This window comes from Orcinus orca, chromosome 18, assembly GCF_937001465.1.
Source record: "Orcinus orca chromosome 18, mOrcOrc1.1, whole genome shotgun sequence".
In the NCBI taxonomy this organism is placed as follows: domain Eukaryota; kingdom Metazoa; phylum Chordata; class Mammalia; order Artiodactyla; family Delphinidae; genus Orcinus; species Orcinus orca.
In genome coordinates this window covers 56,083,156-56,099,356 of record NC_064576.1, presented here as the reverse complement: position 1 = coordinate 56,099,356, position 16,201 = coordinate 56,083,156, and the positions used below count along the sequence as shown (strand labels likewise).

The following is a 16,201-nucleotide window of genomic DNA, read 5'->3' as shown; positions in this document are numbered from 1 at the left end:
TCGCTTGTGTTTTCAGAAGTATTGCCAATTCGGATGGGTTTGTTGGGCAGGGACTAACAGACGAGGTTAAACACAGCTGCTCTGGTGACTGGAATCCTTAAGAGTCAGGCAAGACCTGAGCTGATAAAATAAACTCAGAGAGGGCTGTCTGGACCCACTTTTCTAGAGACAAAATGAATATAAATAAGTATAGAATCCATATAGGCCAAGGTCAGAGGCAACGCGGGGACACAAATTGAGAGAGAAAGATACTATCTATAGTACATTCGCTACAAGACAGCACAACGTCGGACGTTCTGGCTTTGAATCATCAGGATATCACAAGGAAACATGGTCCAGATTGGCAATGACCCTGTCAGCACTTTTTTGTAATATCAAATGCTTCTTTTACTGGGAATTTGGCTATCAGGTTGCAGAAGATAAAAATGACACTGAGATGCAAGGTCAAACCACAATGCTTATAATTTTTCAATTTGCTAAACACACACAGTCCTAACTGTACAGACAAAGGGGGCAATTGTTTTCCCAAGCGGTACCTCAACGTCTAGTGATGTACAAAGTACTTTTATACACATCATCTCATCACTATGGCCTGCACCCCGGTTACACAGATGAGTTGAACTGAAAATAGCTTCATTCACCACTTTTCACTATCTTTCTTTACCTTCTGGGTGGCATTAGTCTCCGTGTGGCCTAACAGACGTCATTGTCATTTGGCTTTTCCAGGCCCAAGACACCTATAGAGAGGTCACCAGACTAGAACTACTCAGTTCTAACATCTTAGATGAGAGTCCCTCAGTCTTCCTGTGTTTCAGCTTCTTAAGATGTGTGCTCTAGGGCTTCCCTGGTGGCGCAGTGGTTGAGAGTCCACCTGCCGATGCAGGGGGCACGGGTTCGTGCCCCGGTCCAGGAAGATCCCACATGCCGCGTAGCGGCTGAGCCAGTGAGCCATGGCCGCTGAGCCTGCGCGTCCGGAGCCTGTGCTCCGCAACGGGAGAGGCCACAACAGTGAGAGGCCCGTGTACCGAAAAAAAAAAAAAAAGATGTATGCTCTAGATATATTGTCCAAATTGTGGTAATCCTCTCCAAAAAAATAAGATGATAAGAATGAGTCTGGGTGGCTATGGGACTTTACACTCGGTGAGGGTATAGATTAGTGTGACTTTTTGTTGGCATTATGTAATAAAATGTAAAATGTTATATCTCATAAATAGTCTATTCCAATGAGATAGTCACATAAACATGTAAAGATGCACAAAGATGCTCATCACCGTTAGAAACAACCTAAACACCCACCAACATGGGCCCGTTTATAAAGATACGGTGTATTCCCACCAGAGAAGCCACTAAAGAGAATCATGGAAATTTATATTTGTTGACTTGAGAAGGAGCGCCATGACGTATTTTTGAGAGAAAAGGAATTACAAAGCAGCGTAGTTGACAAAATCCCATTTTTATATAAATCAAATAAATCCCATATCCCTCTGAGATCCAGTCTCAGCACCATGACCTTCACAGAAGCAGCCCAGCTAACAAAAGGCTTTACCAAGCAATTTCAGCCTTTGCTCTCAACTTTCAGAAAACATTAAAGGACATACAGCTGCTAACTCACAGTACCATATCTTAAAATATCTTTTGCAACCCACCTTTTTCATCCTGTTCTCTTTCACACTGTAATATTATAGCTCCTTCCTGAAGCCTCTCTCTCCTCAACAGGTTTTCCAGTCTCATCCACAAACTTTGCTCCCAAATTGATCATCCCCTTCTCTTCCTGTCCCTCTTGCCTCTTCCTTTAGTAGTAATTACCATAATCTGAATAATAAGGTAGGGAGAGGTAGAGAATAATAAGTAGTAATTACCATAATCTGAATACTAAGTGAACAAAATTTCCTTCCCAGGGAGTAGGAAGAAAATACTTATTGACTATGTATATACTACAAAGTATCAACCTGGTAGCAAGTGCAAAATTATTACACGGGTATCTACTGTATTATACATAGAAGCATCTGCAAGGATGTTGACAAAATTCTTAACAATAGTGATCTCAGTTGGGATTTCCTGTGAATTTTGCTTTTAACTTTATATCTCTTCTTCTATCTCTTTGAATTATTCATGAAAAACGTGTTTTGTTTATAATCAGAAATGAGAAATAAACTCATATCAGCATGTAAAAAAGGGATTGTAATAATGCTCACAGGGAATAATGGATGTGAAAAAATAAATACACCGTTTAAGTACAAAATACATGTACTTTAAATGAACTGTTTCTCCCTGTTTTCAACATTAATGAGCTTTATTATTTTGGAATTATTTTAATTACTGCTACATGTTAGCGTTGGTCAGTTTCTTAACAGTTGAACATTTCCATATATTGCTTAATTTTTTATTTTACTACCAATCAATCCTGCTTAATTTGTGAGTCCACTGCATTGTGACTTGTATAGCATCTAATTTCTTAAACACTTCAAACTAACTGTGATCATTTTCGTCCATTTGCCCTGGAAGCCGTCATCTTTCAGGATCTCATTGGTGAAGAGGAAGTTAGTATATGTATGTTTGTATCCATTTCAATCTCCCCCATACTTAGACAGCCTTGTGTCTCTTTCAAAATATATAGCATCTATTTATTTTTATGATTTGTAAGCCAGACAAATTTCCCTGAAATTTCAAGATGGCTACCTGTGCAGTTCCCAAAATTCTGACTCATGAGTCTTCTCTTAGATGGAGGAATTCTGAAGAGAGGTCTGTAACACATCACCGGTGGGGCCTGGTTTTACAACTGCTAATAACCAGGCGACTGGTACTCCTGTTTCCTGAGAAAAGAGCTTGTTAGTCAGACTCTCCAACCAGAAATGCTAACTAACACCCTTGCTTATGGCTGGAAATTCCATCCTGCGATTCCAGAAAACAGAGTGTGTTGCTGACACTTGTATTTACCTCTCAAAGTTTCTTCAGCATGATAACTCAATCCGTTCTAGTCATAGACAACTTAAAGCAGGTCTCTTTGTGAGGAGAGAGAAATACCTACTCATCAAAATCCCAAAGGACCTTGAAAAATTGAAAAAATGATTGGAAATGGGCTTTAATAGGCTGGTGACAGAACAGAACATTCAGAGGGAAAAAGTGTCCAAAGTAAGTGGAAAATGGTTGTCTTTTTAACCTACAGATTCAGGTGTCAGGAAGGGACACCTTCCTTCAGCGTTATTATATCAATATTAAGCAACATTTTAATAAATAGAGCAGGGTACCTGTTTGCTTTCTTTAGTTTTGTTTTGTTCTTGGTTTTTTGTGTGTCCTTCAGAGTCACTTGAATGGCCCTTAGTTCTGTGAATATGGCCAAGTAAGCGCCATTGACATTTATTTCTCATTCTTTTAGAGTGACTTTGGAAATGTTGCTTCACTTTCTGGTAGGAAGTTGATCAACTTGGCCAAAAGCCAGGCTTTTCTGAAAAAAGAGCTCAGCAGAGTCACCTCCCCAGCAAAGCGTTCTCTGACTTTCCTCACCAGATGATTCTCCTTTTATGTAATCTCACCTTGTACCACTCCATCATTGCCTTCTCACAGTTGTGGCTTTGTGTTTTACTGTTATTCTTCAGTAATAACAGTACTTCAGTCCTGCTCTAGGCTTTAAGCAACATGAGGGTAAGGACCGAGACTCTCTTTGTTCCTCATTATATTCCTAATGCCTCACACAGTCTGACCCACACAAGCACTCAACAAACACAGTACTTGTCAAAAACATAAATGAATGAAGACACGAATGAATGAATGAGTTGGAAAGATCTATTTACGGTGTTACCAATCAAGGTAAGTGGCAAAGAGGATAACAAAATCCAATAAGTTTACCACAAAGGTAGAAAGAAATGGGGCCAGTAGACTGGATTTGAGTTAGAAACTGAAAAGGGTATAGTTGTTTAATTTCTATGATGTGACAGACACTAGACATGGTCTTGATCCATCCTTCCTCGGAAGGCCTGTCTTAGGATCTGGCTAGGTATATAATGAAAGAAACATTCTCTATAAATGGTATCAACATGGGCCTCAGACTTGTTATAGACGAAAGCTATCTGATCTGAGCAAGGGACAGGAAGTGACCTTCCCGCAAAAGCTTTTCGGGGTTAGGATAGGGCTCTGCCAAAGCAGAGGACTTCACCCAGCCTCACAGCCATGTTCCTGGACAGCACATGCAGTATTTGCCAACAAGAGTAGATAACATTCTGAAGTCAAATCAATACTCAGATGCTGCATAACCTCCCTTCCTGCCTCTTCTTCTGCTGGAGGGTTTCTGGGCCACCTCACCCAACATGAAGTATTTCAAATCCAATGATCGGTACCCCATTGAACTCTCATTCACCTAACATTCACACAGGGATTTTCATTTGAACCTGCCCTGGAGGAGATTAGCACCCTCTGAAAGTCACCAGGGGAAGGAACTGAAATCACTATAACTCAAAGAGCCCTGGGCCATTAGCTGGGAGTCAGTGCCACTGAGTACAACCCAGGTCACCCTCCAATGACAACTTTCAAGCTGCACCCTGACACCCTTGACCACTCTAGGAACAGGGATTGTCCATCTCTGCATTTCCAGCAAGGCTGACCTCTATTGGGAGCTTTCTTCCCTGCATCACCGTTGGTCCACTCATATGACTCAGAAGGAGCCTGAATTTCCCTCTTGCCAAGACACCTATAAACACTTAATGGATGCCAGGACACAAGATGAGGATGAAAGTAGAGATGAAAGAATTGGGGACTGAATGTCTGACCGTCTGTCTACTCTTATAGCCACATAGGGACTTAAATACTGTACCCTAGGAACTTCCAGTGCAAAACTAGGTAGAGGAATATCTTCATTATTTAGATAAAAACCAAAAGATAACTAATTCATAAACTCAGTCTACCTCTCACCAGTGCCACCTATAATTTTCAATCCTATACGTTATCTTCCAAAATTATCAATTGAAATATCATCACCCTTAGAGGTTAAAAATCTCCATGTGATTCTCATTATCTACAGAATCAAATTCAATCTCCCAACACACCTTCGTCTCATACCCCTCCACACTTCCTTAAATTTGTTAGCTGTATCAATTTTTAAAATTTCTTTTTAGTATAAAATACTAAGTATAAAATATATTTTTTAGCATGTATAAAATAATACACACTCAAACAATATAAAGGCACAAAGAAAAAATATTTTTTCTTTTTCTATCTCCACCTCTTTCTCAGAAGTAAACTGTTATGCTTTGCCATGTGGCCCTTCAGATATTTTACTCTATATAAATCTTTATGTATTGGAGTTGCATTATAACCTACCAAACCAACTAATGCACATATAATAAAAATATATAGAAAGAGAGAACATTGCAAAGAGAAAGCAGCGTAAATAGAAGTTCAGGCTATTTATTCTACTCCGTGGAGCACAGAGCCTTGAGAGAGCCTGGGACTCCGCTGACCCTAAGGACAGCTGCTTCCAGGACTGTGGAGGGTGAACATCTCACAGCTGAGTGTGGTCCTAGTGCCTGTAGATGCAGGTTTGATTGTAGTTGATTCTCAGCTGATGAATTTGCTTGAAGACCGAATCCTCTCATTGGATGTGACTCTATTATCTATATGAATATAATATTTTCACTGTTATAATGAGGGTGTAATACACTGTTTTGCAACCAGGAGCATTTTTTTCAAGACTTTATCTATTTTAACCACTACCTGATATGCTATTGCTTAGATGCACTGTAATAATTCATTCAACCTGTCTCTTTTTCATGGGTATTTCACTCCTGATTTTCACCCATTTAGGTGATGGGCCAAACATCCTTGTACATCTACCTTTGTGCTCTTGTTTGGTAGGATACATGCCTGGCAGTAAAAACACTGGAATGAAAGGTAGTCATTTCTAAATTTTTGATAAGTATTACCAAATGGTTATATAAAATTTAAACATACTAATGGTGTCCCTTACTGTTTTCTAAAGAACATTTAGAGTTATTTATTATATAAAAGTACGAAGAAGAAAACTAAAGTCTCATAGTCTCCACTGAAATTTATAATAGAGAATTGAAATATGTAAATATTAAAACTAAAAAGGAAAAAAAAATCTACCTCTCTACAATCTCTTCTAAAGATAACCACCTTGTATTTCCTTTAAAAAATTTTTTGCATGCATATAATAGCATTCTTACATGCAAATATATTTATGTATATATCCTTTTAGTAATAAAAAAAGGGTCATTATATACATGCAACTTTTCACTGTGCTGTTCTTTCCTTTGAAAAATACATCTTTGAGAGTCTTTCCAAACCAGCATCCATAACTGTACCTGATTCTAGTGGCTGCATACCGTTCCATTTTCCTGGCAGTTCATAATTTAATTAACCAGTCCCTTACTGATTGATACTTATAATGTTTCAAGTTTCATGTTGTTACAAGTGATTCTTAGCACACTTCTTATAAAAACACACTCATACTCTAACACACTCATTCTTAAAATTGAACATGACTGTTCTTATTTTATTATCAATACATAGATGTAAGTGTAGTGTGGTTATTTATATATGTCTTCCTCAAAAAACTGAGCTTCTTGAAGAAAAGAAACATGCTTTACTCTGTGGTAAATCCTCAGGACCTGGTACATTGTTACATGATAGGAGCTCACTAAATGTTACCTATATGAAAAAAAGGAATGAAAAAAATGCTGCTAGTAAAGATCTATCTTTTCTTAGTTTTAATGTGAGTCTGAAAATATGCATTTCATGGGTCCATTGATACAAGAGACATTTGTTAAGCATCTATTATGTGCTAGACGTTATGGCCTATACGGCCAGGAATTGAAGCAGGTGCATAAATAACGGAGATAAATGGAGATAAGGGTCTCAGAACGCCACAAAGGAAGAGGCACAGGCAATCAGAGGGAGCCAGAGAACATTTCTAGAAAATAGTATACGCTTAAAATCAGACACTGCAGTATTGGTAAACCAAATCCTGGGCCAGTGGATGGTTGGGTGGGGGGACTTTGATTTATAGTATATACCAATTCCCGTGGCCATTTTCAAGCTACCAGAATATTTAACGCTCAAGTCTCTTAAGCCAGTACAACCTTCTCCAGCGTAACACTGAATCGCGGCATCCCAGCCAAGCTTCTGGAAACTCCCGTTCTCGTCCTGTCACCACGACCTCCCAATACCACATTATTTCATTTATTGCCACCCCTCCCATGCGCTAGACAGGTAAAACAAAGTATTCTTTGGAGGTCTGAGCAAGAGAAGTCAGGGGGCATTAGAGAATGACTTCTAACTGCCCTGTCCAGCTGTCCACGCTTCATGGCCGGTCTTGCTGGCCCTCAAAGTGTCCATTCCTGTAATAGGGGCAGGGCGAGTGCACGATTGTCAGCGGGAGACCCAGAGCGAAGCCATTCGCGCGAGACCTTTAGGACGAGATCCCGAGCACAGTGGTTAGAGGTTCTGCTCCGCCAACAGTCAGCTCCCAGTGGTCCCTGCGGCAGAGAGTGTGGTGAGAGGTGCATCGTGGCCTTCTCCCCGGGGCCCTCCAGGCCCTCTGGCCTCGGGTGAACTAGGGAGCCCCGGGACAGACAGCGCTGTGTCCCGCAGAGCTCCAGAGCCCTCGCCACAGCCGCCCACTGGCCGGGCCCAGGCCTTGAAGCAGCAGCAAACGTCTCCCCCATCCCCACCTCCGTGACTTAATGGCGAGGTCTGTCTCCGTGGGTCGTGGTCCATGGAGGCCTCAGCAGCTGCAGTATGCGGACACTGCCATTAAGGTAACAGCTTCAACAAGCCTCAGTCTTTCTGCCCAAGTCTCAAAAATTGGTCCAGCTTGGATCAATTGTCTACCCCTCGGAGGTGGCCGGAGGGCAGGGCTAAGTTGCAGGGACATTGCACGTCATTACTTCAGGTCCACCTCTACGGTTGGGGCTATTGTCAAAGAAGGGCAGCAGTCGCGAGCTGGGAATTAACCTGATTTGCTACAACGTGTATTCCTATTGATCCTATACAAATGGTTCTCTCCAGTTTAAATGAAAAGCCTGAGGACCGGCCGGGTCCTGGGGACCTGGCTCCCTCAGTGACGTCGGCTGGGCAGGGCCTGGGGGCCTGGCCCTGAGGGTGCCGCCAGCTGAGATCTGCCTCCTCTTCTGGGCCTGGACACTGGCGGGAGGGCCCAGACTGGGTGCTGGACGAGCGCTCCTGGGCAGGGTTACCAGCCCGCGAAGGGACCCCATCCTCTCGGCCAGGTCCTGGACCTTGGAGGGCTAAAGTTGAGCCTTGGGACCTTGCCCTTTCTTGTCAGAACTGAGAATAACATCTGTTTTGGTGGAGGTTTACAGGAACATCATGACCTGACCATGACCTGACCTCGAGAACAAAGGATCTAATACCAAGAAGTGTGCAACAACTAACCACGCCCCTCCCTCACCTTTCCAATAAAAGGGCTTTGCTTGAAAGCTTTTGGGAAGTTCAGGGTTTTTAAGGCATGGGCCACGCATCTCCTGAAACGGCCCTGCAATAAACCTTTCTCTGCTCCAAACTCTGGTGTTTTGTAATTGTTTGGCCTCACTTTGTGTGGGGCGCACGGACTTGCCTTCTATAACCTTCCCTCCTTGAAGGCCTCTTTTCCTCATTACATTGCCTAAGCTGCTGAGTTCTTGACTAAAGTTTCCAGCTCAGCTTTGTTGACTGAGCCAGAAATCTAAGAAAGATAAGAAAAACAAATGGACTTTGCAGATTATAAATAGGGCTCCCTGCTAACCAAGCTCACATCCCCTGAGGCTTCAATGTGTATTTAAATATCAAATTTACAGCAGGAATATAGGGCCTGGAGTTTGAGAGATGAGTCAGAGTGTATTTTAAGAGGTATTGGATACATGTTAAGATTATACTTTTCTTTGGAGCCAGGAAACAAAGAGTGTCAGCTGTGCCATGAGAAGTTATAATTTCAAGATCCTGTCTTGGTTGCCCATGTGAGAATCTCATACAAGTTTCTAGAAGAGGGGCTTTACGGGCATTAGTCAATCTTAGCCCAAAGTATTTTTAGTATGATTATTTGGCTTTGGGCTTCACTCTTTATCAGAAATCTTGAAGACAAAATAAAAACAACCAACAAAAAAATCATATCTACCTCTTTGGGAGTTTGAAATGTATTTTTCCAAGTAGAGCTTCAATTTACAATATTCTCATTCATCAGACCCAGATTTGCAAACCAGTGTGATATTCTAATTTTCCACTTAAACCATGAAAACTAGTACGTTAGAAGAGGTCCCTTGGAGAATTAAATAGTGACTTTGATGATCAAAATAAAGAATGGGGAATCACAGAGACAAAATTTAACCCAACCCTGTTAAAATCAATTAAGACGTATTTTTTTATTTAAATTAACAATATTGACGCACTATCCCTGAAAATTAGCAGTACATTCATTCAACTTTTTCTATTTTTCTATTCTATTATTTTTCTATCAGAAGGTTTCAGACATGGGGAATTGGTAAAACTAATTACTAGCAAGAAAAAGAATGATGTGTTTTAAAACGACGCACAAAACATCGAAAACCAAAGGCTGAAGCAGGAAAGAACTTAGCACAGGAAGAGGACTCAAGTAACATGATGACCAGGCTCCATAACCTTGAAGAAAACACTTCCAACCAAGGCCTGCTTCCCAAGGATGCCACCAATGCGGTTACAGAGCCTCATGCTCACAAGGGTCTTGTGCTTGGGGTTAATGGTGGTGTCTTGAAATTCTTAATTTTATCTTTGACTTATGTTTTTAAAATAAGTGAGCCAGTGGAGCATGTACTAATGGCTTGGAGACTTGGCCCACAGGAGGGCCCATCTCAACTGCCCTCCCTCACACAGGCTCTCAACCACCCACCCTCTCATTCCCTGCTGCCTCAGGACATGCCCAGCCTCCCCTTCCTGCCCCTTCCCACCAGAAGAAGTAAAGTAGAACTGATGTGCTCCACACCATCTTGGGACAGGATGTGCACTCCAAGGTGGCATCCTGGGCTGGCTGTACCACAGTGTGTTAGGCAGGTGACTCTGGGCGGGGGGGTGAGCCTCTCACCCACCCCTGATCCAGGTACTGTGTACATTGGGGTGCAGAGGTCACGGTCCCTTGGGGGTCACTTGTGGGAAGGGGAGATTGATTTCCCTGCCCCCTAGTTGGGCATACATGTTGGTCCAGTGGCTGGACATTGATATATAATTATATCATATATATAATTAGTGACTTTTATATGCCTCTGTTTTACTTTTTCTTCACTTAATTATCTCTTTATAAGAGTTAATGTTTTTAGCTGGTTAATCATCTGCCTTGTAGCAGTTCTCTGCCCAGAGTCTCATGTCTTGCTCTAGATCAAGAATCAGAAAACGCCTCTCTGCTGTTCCCTTTTCTTAGGTCCTTAGGTCCTGACTGCTTTGGCAGGGCTGCAACAAGACTTTTTTTTTTAATGGCTCTTTGTTTTCCAGCAGGAACACAGGTATTCCATCATAGCTGGAAATTGATGACATAGTTTGGTGTCATAAACTGGACAGCTGTTCCTGAACAGCTTTCTATACAGAAAGAACAAATGAACATCGACCATTCCAGAATCCTATCATTCTGAGCTCAGAGATTCTAAATTTTAATTAGTTTGTATTAAATAGTATTTTACATTAGTTCTTTAAATTAAACTATGTCTTTGAGGTGGGTTGTTTTTTTTAATGGACACTTTAGGTGATGCATGTCACTTAATGGCAATATTTTCCAGTGAAAATTTTGTGAACATGTATTAACCCATAATGCTTCTAGGCCTGAGTTGTCTGTGTGTTCAAGTTAAACAATTAACTACTTTCTGGGGAAGATCTTGGCCCTGCCTAAGGGTACATCCTCTACCCAACCCCTGTGTGAAGCTGGGGCTGGCCCCTGGTTAGACCCCATATTATTCATAAAATGTCATAAGGAGATGTTGGCCCTGCCTAAGGGTATATCCTCTACCCAACCCCTGTGTGAAGCTGGGGCTGGCCCCTGGTTAGACCCCATATTATTCATAAAATGTCATAAGGAGATGTCAAACCTGCCTTTCTCTCAGTTTATTCTTAAAATATATGTAGGGCACTTCCCCTTGTCAGTAACCTGAGGTTAGGTAAATAGACAATATACTGTGAAGTTCTCTGTGGAACTTTTTTTTAAATAAAAAGCTTAGTTTTAAGAAATGTCATTCATGGAAGATTACCATAAGGCTATAGGAATCCACTCCTTCCTCTTGAATCTAAAAGAGCTAAGGAAGAAAAATATTGCTTTTGATTTCATTGCTTTGGTCCCTTGTACACTAGCTATGCTTTGGCATTGGGCCTGTTTGACCTGCATCCAGGGAGGTAAGAAGAGGAAGTCATTCTACACTTGCCATTTTATTTATCACAGAAATTATTGTTGAGGATGTCGTTCTCCTTGGGAAATCACAGGAGATGTTTCTCTCAGTTCTCAATATCAGGAAGAGCTGTGCATCTCTGAAAAAAAGGGGTTTTTCATTTTTAGACACTCTAAACATTGTAATCAATCATGTTTCATTTTGTTTGGCAGCTAGGAAGCTCAGAACCAAATCTGGAACCTCTTCAGGCAATGTATTTCAAGGATTTTGTGTGTTAATTTTGTCTCTGGTTTTATTTTAGTTTCCTTCAGTTATCCTGTAGCATCGTATATATGTTTTCAGGTAGAATCTTAAATAATTTTTGGAATGAAACAAAGGATAAAAAACATGAATAGGGCTTCCCTGGTGGCGCAGTGGTTGAGAGTCCGCCTGCCGGTGTAGGGGACGCGGGTTCGTGCCCCAGTCCGGGAAGATCCCACATGCCACGGAGCGGCTGGGCCCGTGAGCCATGGCCGCTGAGCCTGCGCGTCTGGAGCCTGTGCTCCGCAACAGGAGAGGCCACAACAGTGAGAGGCCCGCGTACCACAAAAAAAAAAAAAAAAAAAAAACCCTGAATAAATGACCTTAAGAATGGGGATGGACTGTCCTTGTGTCCCCAGTGTTTTTATCTTTTGGATCTACCCTTCCCTTCAGGCCCGGCCAAAGGAGGCAGGTGCATCTCTGTACCCTCCCAGTCTCTAAAGCAGCGGTTCACTGGGAACTTCCCCACTGGCAGTACCAGGAAAAAGAGGTGAGAGGAACATTGAAGAAGCCCATTAACAAAATCAGTCAGTAATTCATAACAATTGATGGGCTAGAGATCTGTTTTAAATGTTTATGACAGTCTCTTCCAGCTCTAAAATTTTATTTTATTCTATAATTCTATGAGCAGTTGTTAAACGTACAGGTTAATTCTAGTTTTGTAAGTTTTTGACACTCTTGTGACCATTCTCTGTGTTTCTTGAAGCCCTTATCGTGAGTTCCTGCTGTTCAGATTCTTCCAGAAGGTCTGTTCAACATTAAAATCTAAATGAAGAGTCCTTGTCCCTCTTCCCACGCCTCCACAGCACAACAAAAATGAAGTTAGCAGCACACTTGCATCAGCCATCCCGGCCCCTATAGAAGTGATTCTTAACATGGGTGGGAGGGTGATCAAGGTTTACATCACCATGATGGGATGGGTCAACATCTTATTTTCTCCTGTGTGGTGCCCTCAGAAGAGCATAAATAGTATTTCTGGGGGTTTTGCTGTCAAGAATGCATGGACATTCTTGTTTGAGCCTGAGGAATCATTGCACAGACCCAGGTTGAAGGACATTATACAGAAAGAATATAAAATTAAATACAGATACAGAACTTAAAATGTCAAGGCCACGGAAGACAGGGAAAGAATGAGGAACTACTCCAAATAAAAGAAATTAAAGAGATATGACAACTAAATGCGACTCATGATTCTGGATTGGGTCCTGAATGAGAAAGGGAGACGTTTTGGGGACCATTGAGGAGATGTGAAAGGCGTCTGTGGCTTGTGCTTTGGGGAGTAGTGTCATCAGTTGTGTCAGGGCTAATTTCCTGATTGGAAAATTTGTATGGTGAAAGGTAGGAAAGTGTCCTTGTTTGGGGACATGATGTAGAAAAATATACACTGAAGGATCTAAATATGACAGAGCATCATGTTTGCAACTTTCCCTCATATGACTCAGAAAAAACTAATAATGATGGGTATATCTATCTCTATATCTATATAAAGACAGAAAATGAAGGCATAAATGTGGTAAAATGCTAATAAAGGGGAATCTGGATGGGGGGATATGGTATTCTTTAAGTTTGAAATTATTTCAAGGTAAATTATTTTTTAAAAACGTAGGATTTATGTTTATTGAAATGTAAAAATGTCCATGATTTATTTATGTAGATTATCCATATATTTATATGTTAACAGAGGTAAATGTCTTCACCCATCAGATTGGGAAGATCGGGGAGAGGTTAAGAGGGACTTTGCCCTCATAAACTTTATAAACACTTTGTAAACAAGTATTTACCTCATTGTAGGAAAATCCAGCTTGTGGAGATTAAGATACCATTTAATTAGAGAAGGCAAAGAGGTCAATCCTTCTCTGAAATGGCTTTCCCAGATGACAGTTCACCAAAAAATACAATGCCAGCCTTTATTTGTTATTCATTCTATTTTCTTGATGTTTAGATATCTCTTTGGATTGAGTGGTCTCCGCTTTTTGCTAGTTTGGGTCGGTCATTAATTTAATTAAGAGAACTAGTTCCATCAACGTTCACATACACAGACTTTCTTGTGCAGTGGATACGTATGGGGCTTTTTACCTAGTACCTTTCTATCATTGGAGACCTCAGAAGAAAACGTGTTTCTTCAACTCTCCTCGAAGAGCTGTCCCCTCCTGTCCACCTCCATGGATGCTGTAGAGTCCACTCTGTTAGCCCAGTGTTACCCTCCTCTGACACTTATTCACAGGGGTGAGACCCTAACTCAAGCAGAGCCAACAAGCTCTTTTTTCAGGAGTTTTAGGCTTGGGACTGAGAGCATCACATTCTCTCTCTCTGTCTAAGTGGCTAAAGTGCTGAGGGCTTTCAGCAGCTATCTTCCTGTCAGGTAGATAAAACTGTTAAAAAACAAAAAGAATGTGAGGAATCAAGGTTTTCAGGAGCCTAATCCAGTTGTTCCAGAAGCCCAGCCATCTTTCTGACCTTGGTTTCCAGGAGACATGTTTCTGTGCTTACAATAAATACCCTTTTTCGTTAAGGTAATTCAAGTTGGGTTTCTATAGCTTGCTATCAAAGGAGTTCTATGTAGTATGTGTGGAAACAGCACAGCATCTATGAAACCACCACTCTGTTCTGGTCTCATGGCAGTTTGAGTCATGTTTCTTGCACAAGGAGATACTTGTCTTGTGACACCGAGTGTACCACCTTCAAGCTACTACAAGAGTAATTTGTGTGATGGAGAATGACTCCAGAGCTGGGTTCTTATCCACCATCAAGAAACCTATTTTTCTTCAATTCTCCAAGGAAAGAATATTTACATATGTAATTTCCTACAGAGATTATCATCATCTTAGACACCTGCCTGACACGTAGGCTTTCAGAGTCAACACTGCTAAAGTTGAGGAGAAAAATATTTGGGGGGCGGGGGTGGATTTTAGAAGGATAAAAAGGAACAAAAAATGAAATCTGAAATGTTCAAGTTCTGATTCTCTCTCCCTCTTACCTTCTCTCCAAAATTACTTTGGGGAGGAGGTGGGGGAGCCTCTAAAAATTTCTTTCTGAGTTCTACTCTGCTCCTGCCGCATTAAGCCTAGAACTATCAGTTTTCTTTCTTTATTGGCTTTTCCTTCATGAGGAACTTTTCCACACTTAAATTAGTCAGAGGGTGGGCTTCCCTGGTGGCGCAGTGGTTAAGAATCCACCTGCCGGGCTTCCCTGGTGGCGCAGTGGTTGAGTCCGCCTGCCGATGCAGGGGACACGGGTTCGTGCCCCGGTCTGGGAGGATCCCACATGCCGCGGAGCGGCTGGGCCCGTGAGCCATGGCCACTGAGCCTGTGAGTCCGGAGCCTGTGCTCCACAATGGGGGAGGCCACAGCAGTGAGAGGCCCGCATACAGCAAAAAAAAAAAAAAAAAAAGAATCCGCCTGCCAATGCAAGGGACACGGGTTTGAGCCCTGGTCCGGGAAGATCCCACATGCCTCAGAGCAACTAAGCCTGTGAGCCACAACTACTGAGCCTGCGCTCTAGAGCCACAACTACTGAAGCCCGTGTGCCTAGAGCCTGCGCACCACACCTAGAGAAAGCCTGTGCTCAGCAACAAAGACCCAACGGAGCCAAAAATAAATTAATTAAATAAATAAAAATTTTTCAAAAAGGTAAAACAACCTCCTTACCCATCTTCCCACTTCAACTCTTGTTCCCTCTCATCCATTCTCTACATCGCAACCAGAAGGCTATTTTTTAAGACATAAAATCAGAGAACTAAATCCCCTGTGTGAAACATTCCATGTGTTCCTCACCATACTTAGACTGAAAACCAAATTTCTGACCATGACCTCCAAACTCTGTCTGATCTGTGCCCTGTATACCTTCTTAGCCCCAAATCCCATCACCCTTTCCCTCACTCACTGTCCTGTAGCCACCCTAGTTCCTCTCAGACTCTTGAAAATGGTCCAAAAAGTGCTCTTCTAAACCAGACAACCTGTGCTTACAGGGCAGCAACCTACAAAATTCAAGTCTTCCAGAAGCTCACGAAAGGGCTGATGTGCCAGTCAACAAGGAAGGTTCTACCCTGGGAGACAGAGACCCTTAGGACACCAAACCAACACCTATTATTCTACTGTCAATTTATGAGAAAACTAAGCAGGCAACTGCCTAATATTCCCCCTGCTCTGAGTGCCACGGGACACCCCCCACCGTCATCACTCAGGTGAGACTGCAAAGCTAGACCCGGGCTCCTGACAGTAAATAGAGTGTTATGGTTTATAACACAAGTTTGATTTAGACAAAATTAGGTTTGAAACCTGGCTTTACCACTTAGTGGTTGTGTGACTCGAGGCCTGTAAACCCCTGTATCAGCAACACTTGTCATGAGGCTCATTCCTGAGATCCACGGAAAACCTCTCATCCAGAATCCCTGGGGTTGAGAGCAGAAATAGACGTTTAAAACAAGTTTTCTAGATAGTTATTCCTGTCCATATAGATTGACAGCATGGAACTGGTGCTCAAACCAAACCAGACTGATTTATTGAACAACAGAATCTACGACTGATCTCAGATGCAAACAATCCCATTCA

At 41.9% G+C, this 16,201-nt stretch overlaps 1 protein-coding gene across 3 annotated transcripts in view; it reads right to left on the bottom strand.

Moving 5' to 3' along the window:
- Positions 1-446: 446 nt before the first annotated feature.
- Positions 447-16,201, bottom strand: part of LACC1 (laccase domain containing 1) — a 72,495-nt gene continuing 56,740 nt past the window's right edge. For all 3 annotated transcript variants that reach the window (XM_049701223.1, XM_049701224.1, XM_049701225.1), the window contains one exon: positions 447-5,606. The gene's annotated coding sequence lies outside the window, so the exon portion shown is untranslated. The remainder of the gene's footprint in view (positions 5,607-16,201) is intronic.